This window comes from Hippocampus guttulatus, chromosome 22, assembly GCF_054856545.1.
Source record: "Hippocampus guttulatus isolate MCC_2025c chromosome 22, RoL_Hgut_1.0, whole genome shotgun sequence".
Lineage (NCBI taxonomy): Eukaryota > Metazoa > Chordata > Actinopteri > Syngnathiformes > Syngnathidae > Hippocampus > Hippocampus guttulatus.
The window spans coordinates 5,997,346-6,014,230 of NC_141282.1; the positions used below are offsets into that span (position 1 = coordinate 5,997,346).

Genomic DNA, 16,885 nt, shown 5'->3' on the forward strand with positions numbered 1-16,885 from the left:
GTGTGTGTGTGTGTGTGTGTGTGTGTGTGTTAAGTAGGGGGAATGATGGATATATCTCGTTGCCCGCCTTAGCTTATCTGGGGAAGGGCCAGTATGGGTTTCATCAGGAGCTTGATGAAGTCGAAGATACACGTAAGCCAGGCGGACATTTCGAGGAAGGCAACAGCTGCACCAAACGAGATTGGCTTGTCGGCCCGGCGAAATAAATGGCGGCGCTAAAGGCTGAGATAGTCAACGAAAGGAAAGAGGGAGGCTGCTTTTATGCGGGTGCCCGTTTTGATAAGGCCCCCGTGGCGTGATTACACCAAGCTAAAAGAGAGCTTAATGCACTTGCTTAACTGATGGGAAATATCGCAAAGTTTCTCAATAAAAACATCTCAAAAGACTTTAGTCGAGTTTACGTGAAAGGAACAATGGTCACAACCGAGACGTAATTTCTTCAGGAAACCGTCGCGTTAATTTTCTTCTGGTATCACAACACGATGAACGTAGACCATCAGGGAGGAAAGCCGCCGCTTCCCTTTTGCATCGTCAGCTCACCGCAGACTGGATTTATGATCTAGCAGCGAGTTCATTTTAGTTTTCTTAATCCCCCTCGAGTGTTTGAACCCCCGTAGCGATGGCAGAATTGGGGGACCGAATCCAGTGATTTACGACAGACCTTTACGTAGCTCTTGACCAGGTGTGAAACTCGGGTTCCAAGTCCCCCTGCAGATTTTTAATGCTTAACATATTTTGTCATTTTCATGCGCACAATTTAGCGTAACAGCACAACGGAGGCGATGGAGAAAGCCCGGCGAGTGCGATTCCCGTTATTATTTCTACGTAAGAAAAAGGCACTCCAGCAATCCCAATAAAAGAGGCAAGGCAGCAAGTTCATTCACAGAGGCAATGACGGTCTCGGTGCGGCTTGTCACGGGGATGGAGAGGCCAGGCCTTGGGAATTGGGACGAGAAAAAAAAAAAAAGTGGATCCTCGACGCACAGCGGCTATCACTGTCACTCATGTCTGGCGGCTCATCGTATTCTGGTGACATGTCGTGATCCCCAGAGTATGAAACGGGATGAGAGACTTTTTTTTTTTTTAAAGGCGACTCGTGTATTCCCAAGGGTTTGTTTCCCTCTCATGACAACTCTGCGCAGCAAAATATCAAAACTCAAAAGGAGAAGGCCCAGTATGGGTTTAACGTTTAACTTACGACGAAGGGTTTCCGCGCCGTCTAATGGACGAGCTCAAAATTGCGTTCCTCCCAACGTTGTTGCTACCACACTCGACCACACCCGACGGATCAATTTATAGATGAATACCAGAGTCTCGAAAATTCTGCCAATGGTACCGGAGAGCTTTTTAATCACGCGGAATGGATCACCTTTCACCGCGGCATCGTGAATTTTGGGCTTTGTTTTGAACTGTTTGCGATGTTGACATCAATAGATCAGCAGTCTCGGTTTGAGAAATGAAAGTAACACAATTTATTGTTTAAATAGAGGCTGTTTGTTGAGGCGAAGAGAAAAATCATATTCACCTTTGATTTATCGACCCCCCCCCCCCCCGTTAAGCCATTAACTCATTCACTCCCAAAGACGTTTTTAAACGTCTTTTCAGAATTGGTCCAGAATTGGCTGATACTGAATGAGTTAAAAGAGGAGCAACAGCAACAACTTGGATTCAAGCTCTACTGTCGGTAAATCATGCGCCATTTTCCACATCGCAAAGAGGTATGAGATCTTTTCTGGTCTGCGCACTCCTGAAATAAAATCGAGCTATTTGCAGATGGGAAGCGGCGCGTCGCTTTCACAAATATGAGTCATTTGGGCGACACGGTGCCTGTGATGTCCGCTTCCATTTTCTTCAAAGAGTCATCTTAGCAAATTCTGTCCACATTATTGGTGGTGAGAGTACTCTTTGTAGTGTCCTGCAGCTGGTTACTTAACGCGCCGCTTTGCAGGTTCATAAAATCCCGAAACTATCTTTCCGACGTGAAACCGCGCTCTTATTTTGGAGGTTCGCCGCTGCGCCTTGGCTTCAGGCACCTCATTGCTGTAATTACTTTTGTTATTTCCCGTCGGCCCGATAGCTTTCCTGTCGGTCTGCTATTAGCGCATCGGCGAGCCGCGTCGGTGGGTTCCGCTCGGTCAATCAAACGCACCCCGGGCGCCTTCGGCGGGAATCTCGACAGATTCGCTCGCCGTCTTTAGAAAGTTGAACGGAAATGATGTTGTCGGGCAATTTTCTGTCAGGACTGTTGCATTTCCTCGCACTACGACCGCACCTTTTGGAGCTCTGACGCTTTAAAACCGCGTGTGGTTCGCAGGTTATTCGAGAACCCACACCTCAGAGGAACGCACTGAGTGCCCGCATACGTCGTCACATTTCCTGCCCCCCGTTTTTCCAATTAACTCGCCATCGATCGGTTCTCCGGCCCGGATGCAGCGTGCCTCTTCGCCGATGAGGCCCAAAGACGCTTTCTGTGCACGTTCTGTCAAGATTTCACCACGCGCCGCAGGTGGACGAGTCTGCTCGCTTCCGAAGCAGCGCGGGAGCTCTCTAATTAGCCGATTTGATGTTTGTTTGGCTTCTGGATGGGGCCGAGAAAGCTAAAAACAACTTTTTTTTTCTTAAATATACGTATGAAATAAGAATGAACGAATAGCCGAAGTGATACGATCAGTCGATAACACCGGAAAGCCGGCACACAACGATTAAAAACTGGTCAAACCCGGGGCCAAAGTGTATCAAATAATTCCAGCCAGTGTTATATGAATCCCAAAGATGAGATATAAGTGGATCGTAAAGTACTTAACTTTTACCTCGAGCAAGCCGGACTTGAACTTTATCGCTTTACTTTAAGCTTTATAGTGAGCCTGGAGGCAACGACTCCCGTGACACATTCTTGGGTATCTATTGAGGTTCAATAGCCTGCCCTAATGAGGGCGCCGCGGCGGTTTTAAGTCAGATTTATTCCTCGGCTGAACTGGAAATCTCTGCACAGGTCTACGTGCGTTGGGAAATGGTGAATTGAAAAGACGGCGGCAAGCGTGCGGTCGGCTCCGTTGTTTTCAGTTCACCGAATCGATAGTCTGCACTATTAGTGCGCGCGACGGTCAGACAAAAAATAAAATAAAAAAAGGCATGAAGTCCAATCGATGGTTGGGCTGATGCACACTAATACACATATAAGGAAAGCGTTTATCGGAGGTACATTCTCTGTTTCGCGGACGACGGGATGTGAAGAGAAGATCGGCACGGCAAAAAAAATCAAACAAAAAAAACCCATCAGAACGGCGACCGAAAGCTACCGTCAGCGAAGGCCGCTGAGCATCCCGAGCAGGCTCTTATCTGAGCTCGGCAAAAGTTCCCAATCGATTGGCCCGCTGATTGTACGTCTGTCAGCCTACCTGTCCGGCCTGCACCCCCCCCCCCCCCCGCCCCCTCAACCACCACCACCACCCAGCCCACGGCCTCATCGATCAGCCCAGGTCTGGCTCCTATGCGCAGATCGGTCAGCCTGATGTCTTTTGTGCGTGAGTGAAGTGAATAAACTATTGGGGCCAATCAAGCAGGAAGTGCGGGGGCCAAGAGAGCTCATTCTTGGTCCTGAGGAAGGCTGATGGGACAACAGAAGGACACTCAAGAGACCTTGAGCCCTTGATTACTGACTTATATCGCGATGTCCTATTTTTTTTTTTAACTCATTCAGTAGCAGCCAATTCTAGACCAAGTCTGAAAAGACGTTCAAAAACGTCATTGGGAGTGAATGAGTTAATGGCTTCACGGGGGGGGGGCGATAAATCAAAGGTGAATATGATTTTTCTCTTCGCCTCAACAAACAGCCTCTATTTAAACAATAAATTGTGTTACTTTCATTTCTCAAACCGAGACTGCTGATCTATTGATGTCAACATCGCAAACAGTTCAAAACAAAGCCCAAAATTCACGATGCCGCGGTGAAAGGTGATCCATTCCGCGTGATTGCCAAAAGTTCTGAAATGATCACCAATCAATAAACCTTTTTATCATGCCTCTGTAGTCCAGGAGCACTAAGCTGAGTGGGCCTCACCCCGGCGAGGCCCCGAAGGAGAACATTCATCTGCATTTCAAAATAAAAAGACCGATGACAAGCCGGCGCTATAAACACTTGAAGCAAAATCCGATCCATCACGAGACTGTCGACATTCCCGTCGCTCCTTCGGGACTCCGGACACGGGGGGGGGGGGGAGATTGCATGCACCAGGCTGCATAAATTAACCCACGCTTGCGGCAAGTCCGTAGGCGAGCGGATGAGGCTTCCAAATCTCAGAATGGGCCGGAATTGCTTTAAAAAGGCCGGGATAAACCATTATTACCGGAGGTACGCTTTTTAGGATCGCCGTATGGAGCAAGAGGTTTTTGCGTCACGTAAAGGCAAAAAATAATAATAATAATAATAATCATTAAAAATCCAAATAGCTGCCAGTCCAAAGCGACCCTCGTATCTCCACTGTGAGACGCTCCAATCGTAAAGACCCGACGATGCAATCGCTCCGACTAAAGATAGAGATCGCCACACAGTCGACGCGTCCGAATCACACCAAAAGCCGGCGTATTACCGGCTCGCATCACACTTGCGATAGGTGAAGCCGTGATCAAATATTCACCTCTGCCTCGCTGTCCTCGATGTTTTTCGCCAATCTTTGATTTAAAAAAAAAAAAAAAGATGAAGAAAAAAGAAGAGCGCTTAGACAGATTAGCCCCCGGGCTTGCATGCCATTATCATTAATCAGCGTGTTATTGACTGTTCCGTCCTTTCCCGCTTCAAGTTCAGGCCTCTCCCTTAATCCACACGTTCTGCCCACAAGACGCACGCTCTGCTCACGGCGGGCCGAGCCGCAGCGCCAGCCGTGCCCACCCTCGCGGGCGGCCATCGATCCCGAGACCCCACCGGCTGGACAAACATCAGTACGCAGAGGACACGCATCAAAAAACGGCGTACGGGAAAAACCGTGATTAAAAGCGAACGGCGGCGAAATGTAGTCGCGCCATCCAGGAAGAGATTCCTCGAACCATTCGCGCCGACGGCTTATTTGAAGTGAACAGCGATGAGGGCGAAGGAACCTTTGGCTCGTGATGACAGATTTTGTACAAAGGAGATTGAATGAAATCGACACGAATGAATTCCACGGTGGCCCAAAATGTCTTCCCGCGGGTTCAAAGTCAAGCGCCACGGGTACAAAAAGCAGAAACTTGGAAGGTACCGAACAAACTGCCGCGCCGTTTTTTTTTTTGCATTTCCAGGCGAGAGTCGAGTTAAATAAAAATGAGAATACATAATGACTCCCCCCCCCCAGTGAGTTGTTGAACTCATCATTCACCTGCTGTGAGGTGCCCTATGGTTCAACCTTTAAAAAAGAAAAAAAAATAAATATGCAAAACACGCAGAGGGATTCCAAGACGATTTGCGAGGCTCCCGTCTCATGGGAATTGATGTAGCCGTGCTTGTTTGCGCCCGAGTACAACTCGCGCTGTCAGTTTCGGCGCGCCTGTCAGAGCGGCGAGACGTCGACACGGGCGGGCGGCGACGACAGCGAGCGTACCGACATAGCGCGAGTCTGCGGGGATGCCGAGTCGCCTCGAGCCGGGATACGAGCGACGCGTGTTGCGATACCGCGCGCCCGATTCCATTCGCCGCACTCCCGCTGAGCTGAGAGCGAGCTCGGGGAACGTGTGGCGCGCGTATCGTGCCGGTTCGATAACAAGCCCCAGACGGCGATGACGCAATTCCTACCTCCGCAAGATCTTAAATGTACTTCCCGCGATTTTAGAGGACAATCGAACGAAAAGCAACAGGTCAACGCAGACTCCGCCCCCCTCTACGCGAAAATGCAAGCGCGCGTTCAAAAGGTGAGAACGCTGTCAAGCGTGACAGATTGTTTTTGCGGCGGGCATCCCGCAGGATAAGTGATCGCAATTGCCGTCTCGCCGTCAAGAGGAACTTTCAACTCCTCATCAAGCCTGTCGACCGAAACCGACTGGAGACGGCGTTTTGACATTTTGGGCTTGCTCTTTTTAACAGCGGCGCATGCGTAGGACCAGGGAGTCGGTTTGTCTTCACTTTTCTCTCGTCAAGTCAACATACTGTATGCCTGGTTGGCATTTTTTTATTTTTATTTTTTGTGGTTCTCACAGTGTCATAATTAAGAAACTGCTCAAGCTTGGCGCACCAACTTACACTGGAGCAAAAAGGGACCGCGTCAGCCTTTTTTCCCATCGTCGGATTTACAACTATATCTTTTGGACGTGAACTCAATATAACACAATTTCGCCCCACCACAAAAAGGAAAAAAAAAACAAAAAAACTGCCAGACAGTTAGAAACAAAAAGAAAGAGGCAAATCACATTCGCAAAAAAAAAAAAAAAAAAAACACCCAAGGGGAAGATGCTCTCTTCTCGCCTCAGTGGCAAGGTCGCAACTGTTGCAGTGGAAAGAAAAGATGATTTGCGTCACGCTTCGTGCGGCGAGCAACAGGCACTGTGAAAACAATGCATAAAACAATCGATTCAAACGAAGTTCTATTACCAGACCCCCGACGCACAAACAAGTGAATCGGTGAAAACTATATATGGCCGCCCGCCACGACATCGACCCGCTCTGCTATCCAAACACCAGACAAACGTCAATTTATGTTTAGAATTGCACAACCGCAATGGCCCGGGGGTCATAACGCTAAACAACCGGCAACGCGTTTTATTTCGTTGTGTTTATCGTGTGCGCGCGCATGAGCCTCCCGAGGTCGTACACTTCAAAATGGGATCACTTCGGTATCCGAACCACGAGCGTGCACGACGTCAAGCGAGTTTTTGTGGTCAAGGCCTTTTGTACCCTGCGACAAAATAAGCGTGCGACATTGTTGGCAACATTTTCCGACATTAAAACGGACAACATAAATTGATGGCTGAGACGGGACGAATTTGCATTTCTGGTCTTAAATCTGCCCGCTAACGGTCCTCCGGAGTGCACTTGGGTATGCAACGGTTTTGATCAATGCCTCCCGGACACATAACAGCGTTTGCGCGTCGGTCTGGTAAATAAGAGCTAAGCCCGATCGATAATCTCGAGCAAAGAGAAGCTCAAGCTCGTCCCGAATTGACTGTCACCGTCGGAAGATATATCGTCTCGGGCACGTCCCGCGGGTTGAGGTGCGTGCTCGCCGGCTTGGCGCGTTTGTGTACTTGGGGCGTATTAGCATGACCGCGTGTGCGTTTAGGAAGGTTGCGATGGGGCGGAGGCGTGCGCCCGCTTCCCGGGGCCTATTGACTGCAACTGTTTACCGTGCGTGCTTCACTGACACATGCGGCCTGGTCAAATAGAGAAAGCGATAATCCATGCAAATGTATTATGGGCGACCCCGCCTCAGAGGCTACTTAGCCGCCCGCGTATCGGGCGGCGATCAATGACACCGCTCCCCGGCAGGGGTTGGCATGGCGATACGCGGCCGATTGGAAACATTAGAAAGCGGTTTGTTTAGCGGCGTGCGATCTGTGTACCGAATGCATTCCGGCAAGGACGACGGGGAAAACGGGTTCTTTGATTTTCACGAAATAAAATGAAGCCATACCGTCGACAGAACTTTACTCGACAACCTCATAATACTAGACGCCGTTTTATTTGACGTTTGCTTTCGTGTACTATTCTCATTGTGTACTTCTATTTCGTGTATTGGCTGTTAGCTAGCAAATGCAAATTAGCTAACAGCCAATAGGCTGTTAGCTAGCTAGCAATTTTTTGTTTCAGCTTTTTACAGCACAAAATCAATCACTGCACATTTTAGGGTCGCCGTAATCCGAGTTAAAGCTTCTAGCATTCATCCCTAGATGCAGTCGCGCTTATGGCAGTAATACCACAAAATAGACGTTTGCGGCATACTCACTTTTTGGCTAATTTAAAACGGTACGGCATTTTTCCGCCGCCTACCCCCACGGCACCTCAATCTCTCCGTCTCCTTGCCTCTCTCTCATCATCATCATCATCAGCGCTGCAACAAACTCCAAAGTCTCTTAATTTCTGTCATGCTAATTGGAGCTGACAGACACAGCTAATTACATGCAGATAATCTGATGCATCTGACTAATTATAATTCCCATTAGCTGCCGATAATGCTCATTAGATTAACTTTCTCCTGGAGAAATTGGAAATAATAGGCCGGTGCCAGGAAACTTTTTTTTTGTGCTCTCCCCCTTCTCTTCCTGTTAATGACGAATTGTAGCAGAGCATGTGTTTGATAAGAATCGGGCATTCCTCATGGAAATAAATGCGCCACCTGATCCAATTAGGACGCCAAGTGAATGGACGACGGCAGGAAGTTGAGGATGGGAAGGTGCCTAGCAGTGACTTCCGGAACAAAATTAAATGCATATATATATTTTGATTGACTGTAATCTAAAAATAGAATATGTCAAGAATGCGAGCAACTGCCTTGATAGTGTCCAAAAGTGAAGTGGCTCATTTACTCTATAGACTTTTATCGCCTCCTCTCTCTCGGCGGCGTTCCTATGACAACTCGTCAAATTGCCCAATGGGAGAAGGGCTGACAGCACCTCGGGGTGTTACGATGAAAAGCCAGCGATGGCAACGAGATGATATCGCCGAGTGGATGTGCTCCACCTTTCACTGTGACGGCACAAAAAGGAAAGCTCGGTTGGATGTATTCATCTTTTTACTGCTCCCCCCCCCCCCCCCCCCATGGGGGCCTTGGGGCCACTGGTAATCCACAGTGTGACTACACGCTGTGTGTGTGTGTGTGTGCGCGCCGGCGGCTTGCCTCCCTCCGCATGTGCTCTCTCTATTTGGAAAGTCCTGCGTTTTGTCCATCTGACCGGCACTTCTGACACACGGCTTTTATATTGAAGGGGGGGGGGGGGGGGGTAAATAAATACAAGTGGAAAAAGGACATCCACTCGGTTAGTGATGGCTCCTCACTGCAAACAGGACGTGGGCTAATCGGGGAGCTGAAGCACTCTGCTGCGAATTACTGACATGTTTTAAAAAAAAAAAAGTCAGGGCTGAAACCATAGCAACAATGTTTGAGCCACGGGAGAACAGTAGTTTGTAAAGCCCGCTTTAACGTGTCTGACAGAGATATTCACCCCTGTTGTAAAACGCAGCTTTTATGTGTCCTTCAAAGAGCTTTTTTCTTTTTTTTTTTTAACCAAAAATCTGAGCCAAAATGTTACGACTTGTATTAGAACTGCAAGCACAACATGGTCGCGGGTGTTATGGCAAAAAAGCATGCTGGGGAAAAAGTGCACCAGGATTTGTTTTGGGGGGGTTTGGGGGGGGGGGGTTTACGGGGGCCGGAGGGGATCAAAATGCAGTGTAAAAGGCAGCATATGAAATATTGAAGTAAACAGATATATTAATAGTGGCCAGAGAGATGGGAATGACGCTTGGTTTGCGTCAACGCAAGCCTTTTTAACGACCGCGTATCTCATCGTGTCCGCCGTTACAAGCGATACGCTAACACTTGAAAGCGCAGCTGTCTTTTTTTTTTTTTTTTTTTTTTACACGCCGGGTATGAATATGGATTTTTATGCGCGCCGCCGTGAGCCCTCATCATCGGTCATGCAAAAGGGGGGGAGGAGGGGGAGGCTAATGAGCGAGTCCTCTCGCCACCGGCCGTTCCGTCCATCGGCCGGGACGGTGGCATGGAAAGATGTCGGTTCACGCTCGGGTGATTATTACGCTTGCCCCCGCCCCGGCGCCGGTGCCCGTTGAGAGGTGCTCAGTGGCCCTGACGACGAGGATGTGGAGCAAGACTTTGGGGTGAAGGCCCCTATCCATCAAAACTAAGTGCACCCGTGACCCCTTTTTCGTTTGGCGGCGGACCGCGCAGACGGACGCCATCGACACTCCATCATCAAGTCCACTCTGTCTCCATTTTGTTCTTTCCAAACACTTCTTTTCTCTTTCGGCCTTTTCCATTTTCTCCCTTATCCTCCAGTGAAATCCGACAATAAATGAAGCACAGCGGCCAGTCAATCGTTCGGTTTGAATTTTTCTTTTTTTTTTTCCTTTCCCTCGCTTTCGACCTTTGACAAACGCCGCGGGATAACTCGGAGCAGAAATAAGAGCTCAACTGTCGGCGACGGGCTCGCGGCGAGTGAGGGCAAGGACTACGGCGCTGTATTTGCATGAGCAGACGGAAGGTTAATAACACAAGCCCTGTCCTGACAAAGGAGCCGGAGAAAGGGGGGAGGGAACGTAAGAGAATGTAGGAGGGATGGAAAGTGCTGATCCACCACTTTTGGCTCTTGAGAATCCATCAAAGAGAAGAGGGAGGAGCGTGGAAGTAATTAGAGCCGCGGCTCGATGATGGCTTTGCCCCGTTTCTTCTCTGCACCTCCTCTCCTAACAAAACGCAAGGGGAAATGGGACTGTGGCAGTAGCCGGTCGTGCTGAGCCTGATCGTCGGCAGAGTGTAAACCAGGGTTGCAAATTTTATTTTATTTTATTTTTTAAATTTCGCTTTGACTTTTTTTTTCCTGTTTTAATTCATTTTTCTCGGCATGGTTTCGTGGTTTTTATTGGTTTATATTTATATATTTTTAATGATTTGTTTGCTTTTAGTGATTAGTTTTAGTATTAGTTTTATTTTTAGGACCTACGCAACCTTTTTAGAGCGCAAGCTAATTAAGTAGCCTACGACTGTTCATAAATCCCGAAAGACGATACGAAGGACATTTTTTTTTTATATAGTAAGTTTTTTTACTTTTAGTTAACTTTTAAAAAAAAATTAATCAATTTTGTTGCATTTACGAAAATATGTTTTCAATTTCAATCTTATTTTGTTACTTTTTATGAACAATAATAACCTCGGTCGAAACGACGCAAACGTAAAAACGTGTGCGGAACGTGACTAAAGGGTGTGTACTGGCTCATTATAAAAGTAGTGGCGAAAGAATGCAAATAAAGCCGCCCAAATAGCGGCAATTGTATGAAAGCACATCTTGAAGGCGGAGACAAACAAGAGTGATCGGGATCGGCTGCTTTACATGACGCCGGGGGAAGTGATGAAAGTGTTTGTGTCGGCTGCAAAAAGCGTGACGGGGAGGCATTTTTTTTTTTTTGTTTTGTTTTTTGTGTGGGAAGGGAGCGAGCGTCAAACCTCGCTCGCGCTCACTGTTGCTTTTCCGCCAGGATACCAAATTACTTTCTGACAATAAAGCGCTTGTGAGCCGAAGACAGGCAAAGTCGCTCGGAAAAAAAAAAAAAAAAAAGACAAGAAAACAAACTAAAACTGTGTTATCAAGCTGACACCTTGTCTGCATAAAGCAAAGCGCGAGGGCCTTTTTCGCTTACCTCTATCTTTTTTTTTTTTTTCAAATTTGTAGCGGAAAAGCGCGATTCACAAGCCACCACAAAGATTTGATTAACAGCAGGCGAGGGACGGATGCCATAATGAAGCTCCCTATTTTGAGAGAGTTGGGTGGGGGGGGGGGGGGGGGGGGGGTTCTTCCCTCCTTCCATGCTATTCCTAGACGCTCCCTGGCTTCAAATCCTTGGATCATATCAACCCAGATATACGAGCAGCGGGAATAGAAATCAGAGCATTGTTCTGTCAAATCAGTAACAAGGGTTTATTATTATCTACACAGAGCACAAACGCATTGAGCTATTGTTTGGTCGGTCGTGAGGAGAAAACTAGTCAGGTTGCATGATTCTGCAAAAAATATGTATTTTTTTTTCTTTCCAGACGCACGTGTAGTATATTTTTGAATGAACGTTTCAATTTAACAACAGGTGTATTCTTTTTTTTTTTCCAATGAAACGTCACAGCGATAACTCCAGATGGGAAAATCTGTACGGCATACCCATTTTAGGTCAAATTGAAAAACATGAAAATATAACAGAAGCCTGATGTGCCCCCACCCCCCGCCAATTTTTTTTTTCTTCGGCGTCAAAGCTCTGCCTAGAGACCCATAAAGCCCAAAAAAAAATGTGTTGTTGACCACCAGTGTAATCTGATTGCCAATTTTCCCCCTCAATATTTGCAATTCAAAATGCAATTATTTTTTTACTTCCCAAGTATTTTTTTTCCGACACTAGCAATAAATTCATCTGTCTTGCAATACGCCAAAATCAGACTTACGATTTGATTTCACACAGATCGGATCGGCGGGTATTTTGCATTTCTGTGGATTCTTCATGATCGGTTGTCATAATTTGCCCGTCGATCAATGACGTTCATGATTGGATGCGCAAAAGAAGACATGACAGCAAAAACAATTTTGTTCACTCCGGGGACGCCTCCCATTTTTTTTTTTTCCTCCCCGATATTTTTTAAATGATTTGTGGGTGAGTTGGGGGCTGTCGTGTTGGCTTCGATATTTTCAAATACTTCCAGTCTATTCAACGGAAGGCGACGTAGCTTAAAAGAGCGGATATCGAAAGGCACACTAGAATAAATAAAGGACATCCATGGCAACCGGGGATTTGTTGTTTTGCCGTCAGGACTTAAATAACAGCGGGGAGATTGCTTTGTGCGAGGGGTCCAATCAAAGCAAATGACGCCTTTTCTATCACTTTGTGCCCACCCGGAAAGCAGGCGAAATAGCTTTGAGTCTCGGGGGCGCCGAGCCAATCCGGGCGGCCTCCCACGAGCTTCCAAACAGGGGATGAGGAGCCGATTGGGAATGAGAGGGTTTAGTTTCACGTCGGTTCACAGGTGGCGTTGCGAGCGGCTAACTCTTTTCACTTTATTCTTTCCCGCTGCTCCACCCCTCGCCTGTCTCTTCCCATCTCTTAGCGGTCGTACTGCTGTCACGCCAAAAGTCTGCTTTGGTGGGGGAGGAATGGGGGGGCGGGGAGGAGGAGAGAAATACCCTTTTTGCTTTTCTTCCTCCACAGGTGGGGCTGATCCAAAGTACTTCCGAATTACATGACAACCGAAGGAATATGGAATTCATAGTGCGGCCGCCCCCGGTGGGCTTGATCCAATTTCTCTCAAATTCGCCTCGTTGATTCAACTTATTTTCCAGGCAAACAAGGGGAAAGCAACGGCTGCTTCTCCGCATTGGAACTGACCTTCAGCAGACCTTTTCGCTCCCGCCTCTCGAATGCAGAGCAGCGCCGGCGTCTCTCTTCTGCTCCAACCGGGACCTCTTTTCTGCCAGGGGCGCGAGAGAGAAACAAGGTGATACAAACATCAGACTTTAATTGATTTCACTTTTGTGAGATGAGATAAAAAAAAAAATAATAATTGAAATCGTTCGCCGCAGTTTGGGCAGAAAGGTTTGTAAGCGCTTTCATGTGCTGTTCGCTACTATGCGGCTACACTGGGTGACACATCAACCAAGTACACACACACACACACACACTCACACAATCACAAAGTAATGGAATATGTTGTAATGCAATAAAAAGCCAAACACTGTCGAATGTCAAATTGGTACATTTTGGGAACCCCACCGATGAAAATCTTTGGCTAGGGCAAGTCAACGAAAGTGCATCAAATATTCAGCAAAACCTTCACATCACTTCTTGTTAATTTATCACGAGTGACGCGGTGTCACGAGGCGCGAGCTACACTCTCCGAGCCAGCGGTGGTGTTTGTGAGAAATACTGAGCGGAAAAGAAAGAAGAAAATTTAAATCCTGTTGTCACATCTTGGAGGTGTCAAATTCAATCTTTTTTCAAAACAAGTGTCATTTTCCAAATTACAAAGTGAACAATAAAACCATTGCTGGCAGGGACGACTTTCGCAGGTTGATTGTGACGTCAGGGGGCGAGGGGGGGGGGGGGCATTTGGTTCCACGCAGCAGCTGTGTTGTTTGGTTTGGAAATGAAAAGCTCCGGCAACGATAAAATAACATTTTATCAACGGAAATGGCAGACAATTATTTTTTTTTTTGGTGAGATTCCACACCCACTACGAAAAGTTCCATTTGAGGCGGACCGACGTGTGCGCAGCTGCCGCGGTCCTCTACGAAGCATGTCACCCCCAACATGGTGAAGCGGCATTTGGCCGTGATGCTGCAGGCAAATGGAATCAGCTGCCAGCAGAAGTGGAGGCAGCCTCAAGTGTAATTTTTTTCGATCCAGGTTGAAAATTATGATTTTTTTTTTTTAATCAATACCTCTGATAAAGGTCTTTCAAAGCATTTAAAAAAAAAATCTTATTTTGAAAATCATATCCGTGCATTGGTGGTTCTTTTACAAAGGGGAGTCTTCATTTTTAAATGTCTTTCATTTTTTTTTTTTTTTTTGGATTAAATATTGTGCTAACTTGTATATGAAAGGCGCGATCTGAATAAAATTGCCTTACCTTTTGACCTTTTCCCGGTGCTGACTTTGCTTTGGTGGGCAGGTCTGTTTGATCTTGGGTGTGCATTCGAGCAGGCGGAGTCTGAAATGAAAAGAAATAGGAGAGGAGTTGGGGATGGGCTATAAAAAAAATTGCAGAATTGATCATTTCAGAGACCCCCTTTTCTTGCCCCTGCATCAGCAAACCCTCCGACTGCCGACAGCTCCTCAATCGGAGTCCGCTAACTGGATATCGAGAGACGACAAATTGCTACCCTTTAAAGAGCGCTTCGTCCTATAATACAAACACTTCAAACGGAAACATTTGAACACGCTGAATCAAATAACCGAGACCGTCTCATTAGCTTGGAGTAGCTGGTCCTTCGTGTCGCGGCGTGACCCAGCGGGAACCAATTTACCAAACCGGGAAGATCCTGAAGAGACACCTACGGGTCACGCAGGCTTTCATCTCTGTACGCCGCTTTCCTCCGACTTAATCTAGCCTCTGGAAGTGTTAAGGAGTTTTGACGCTGAAAGGAAATCAACATTGAGTTTCAAATTTATTTTTTAGCGACTGACTGCATTGTCGTGCTACTTTTACCCAAATATGGATTTCCTGGCAGAAGCGGTTTGCTTTCAAGGACTTTTAAATTGGAAAGAGAAGGCCTCCACACACGCGCGCGGTATGCAGATGAAATTGCGGCCGACGTTAACGGGTAAGCGCACCAAAAGCAAATAAACTCCATTAAAAAGCTGCCATGATTAATTTAACTGCTCTTTTGGCTCCAGCGGCTGTTGGTTGTGTTTTTAGTTGGGGGGGGGGGGGGGGGGCTGGTGGCGACTACAGAGTATTACTCGCAGTACACGCTCGGAGGTCAGCTTCGATCTCTCCCGTCTCGTTCGCTCGGGGAAGACACAAGAGGACGCAAGAAGCATCTCATTTTAGTCCGCCGCGAGGTCGACGCTTTACCGGGTGCGGAACGTGGCCCTGAATCTGACAGTTACGTCTGGGGTCAAGTTCAAGGGCGAGGCTCCGGGAGAGAGAGAGAGAGAGAGAGAGAGAGAGAGACCTTGGACACTTAAGCCTTGCAAACTTTATTGTTAACACATTCACTCCCAAAGACGTTTTCAAACGTCTTTTCAGACTTGGTCTAGAATTGGCTGGTACTGAATGAGTTCAAAAGAAGAACTTGCTACAAACGTTCTTCGTGTCGGATCTCATCGGAGTGCGTATCTAATAAAGTGTCTGGCGAGGATACAGTACATAGCTCGAGGTAATGCCCTGCTATTTCCAAACAACACATCTCGCCTGTCCTGTTGTGTGAGTGTGTGTGTGTGTGTGTGTGTGTGTGTGTGTGTGTGTGTGTGTGTGTGTGTGTGTGTGTGTGTGTGTGTGTAGATGCGCTGCCGCCCATGTACACTTGTGGACACAAGCAAGATAGAAGGCCATTGTTTCCCCTCTCGGGCGAAATAGGAATCTATCTTGCATTTGCTTCCCTGGCCGCGAGCGAGAGATAAGGCGGGACGCGGCGGTAATGTCAGGCTTCCACCAGATGAATACGCCGGGACGGCGGCGGGCTCGGGGCTTGTTTTAAAGGATGTTACCGCCGCAGATCTGCACCAGACAAGTCCGCTATCTAAAGGCCAAGGAGAAGAGGGGCGAGGATGTTAAACGGCGCCGCGGCGAGCCGTCGGGGATCTTTGCGGCGGGGCCTCGGGAATTGATGGCGTTACGGGAAGCCGTCTCTTTATGTAGATTGCTGACGGCTAACGTCGACGTTATCCCAAGCTGCCATTGATCGGGCCCTTGATGTGCTCGCGTCGACGTCGACGCGAGCACGTGGCGCGGCATTTCCGACGGTCTTACTTGCGCGCGTGGAAGACAAAGCACGGGCCTAACCGTTCACGGGAGCGATCGATTGATGATTGAGACTTGGGGTGACTCGCGCGGAATCGATGAGCTGTGGCTCTGAAGAACAACGTGGCGTCCCCGGCTCGATAACGAGTCTTTTATGAACTATTATTGACAATGACAAGACTGGGCCGACGTATATACAACATAAATAAATTTTTTTAAATGAGATATAATGTCCCGTCGAATTTCTCCTTCGCAACCCCCTCCCCTCCTTCTCGTGGGCCCTGCGGACAGTTGAGGCACGCGCGGCGCAAAAGCCACCTGCGCATTCCGCGAAAAGCGAACGTGCGCTCGTCAAAGCCGGCGTCCGCAGTCAACACCTGCCCGCCTTCGCGGCTTCTTTGCACAAATCCTCTCCTACACTTCCCCCCTTGGAAAAAACACAGGCGGAGCCAAGCGCAATCATTTTTGGCGACACAGATCCGCGCATGATCTCGCTACAATGCGGCGAGCCGGGCTTGCGGGAGCGGCTCCAGAGAAGAGGTAATTCTGTTTCTATTTGTTCGACAGAGAAAGGGAGGGGGGGAAAAGATAGGAGCTGCGAGCGGGGGCGGTGGGAGGGAGGAGAGGGGTGGGGGGGGGGTGTAAATCTAACATAGGGGCCTGTGGCAGAGCCCCCAGGATCAAATCCAATTCTGGCAAGATACACATTAAGCCCCGTCAATCACAACAGTGTCCTTGGGATGCGGCGG

General features: G+C 48.0%; 1 protein-coding gene across 2 annotated transcripts in view; it reads right to left on the reverse strand.

Annotated features, from left to right (window-relative positions):
- The window catches only part of brd1a (bromodomain containing 1a), a 193,298-nt gene that overhangs the window by 163,016 nt on the left and 13,397 nt on the right, over positions 1–16,885 (reverse strand). For both annotated transcript variants that reach the window (XM_086102790.1, XM_086102789.1), the window contains exons 18-19: positions 14,301–14,381; positions 13,061–13,142 (exon numbers count right to left, since the gene is read on the reverse strand). The gene's annotated coding sequence lies outside the window, so the exon portion shown is untranslated. The remainder of the gene's footprint in view (positions 1–13,060; positions 13,143–14,300; positions 14,382–16,885) is intronic.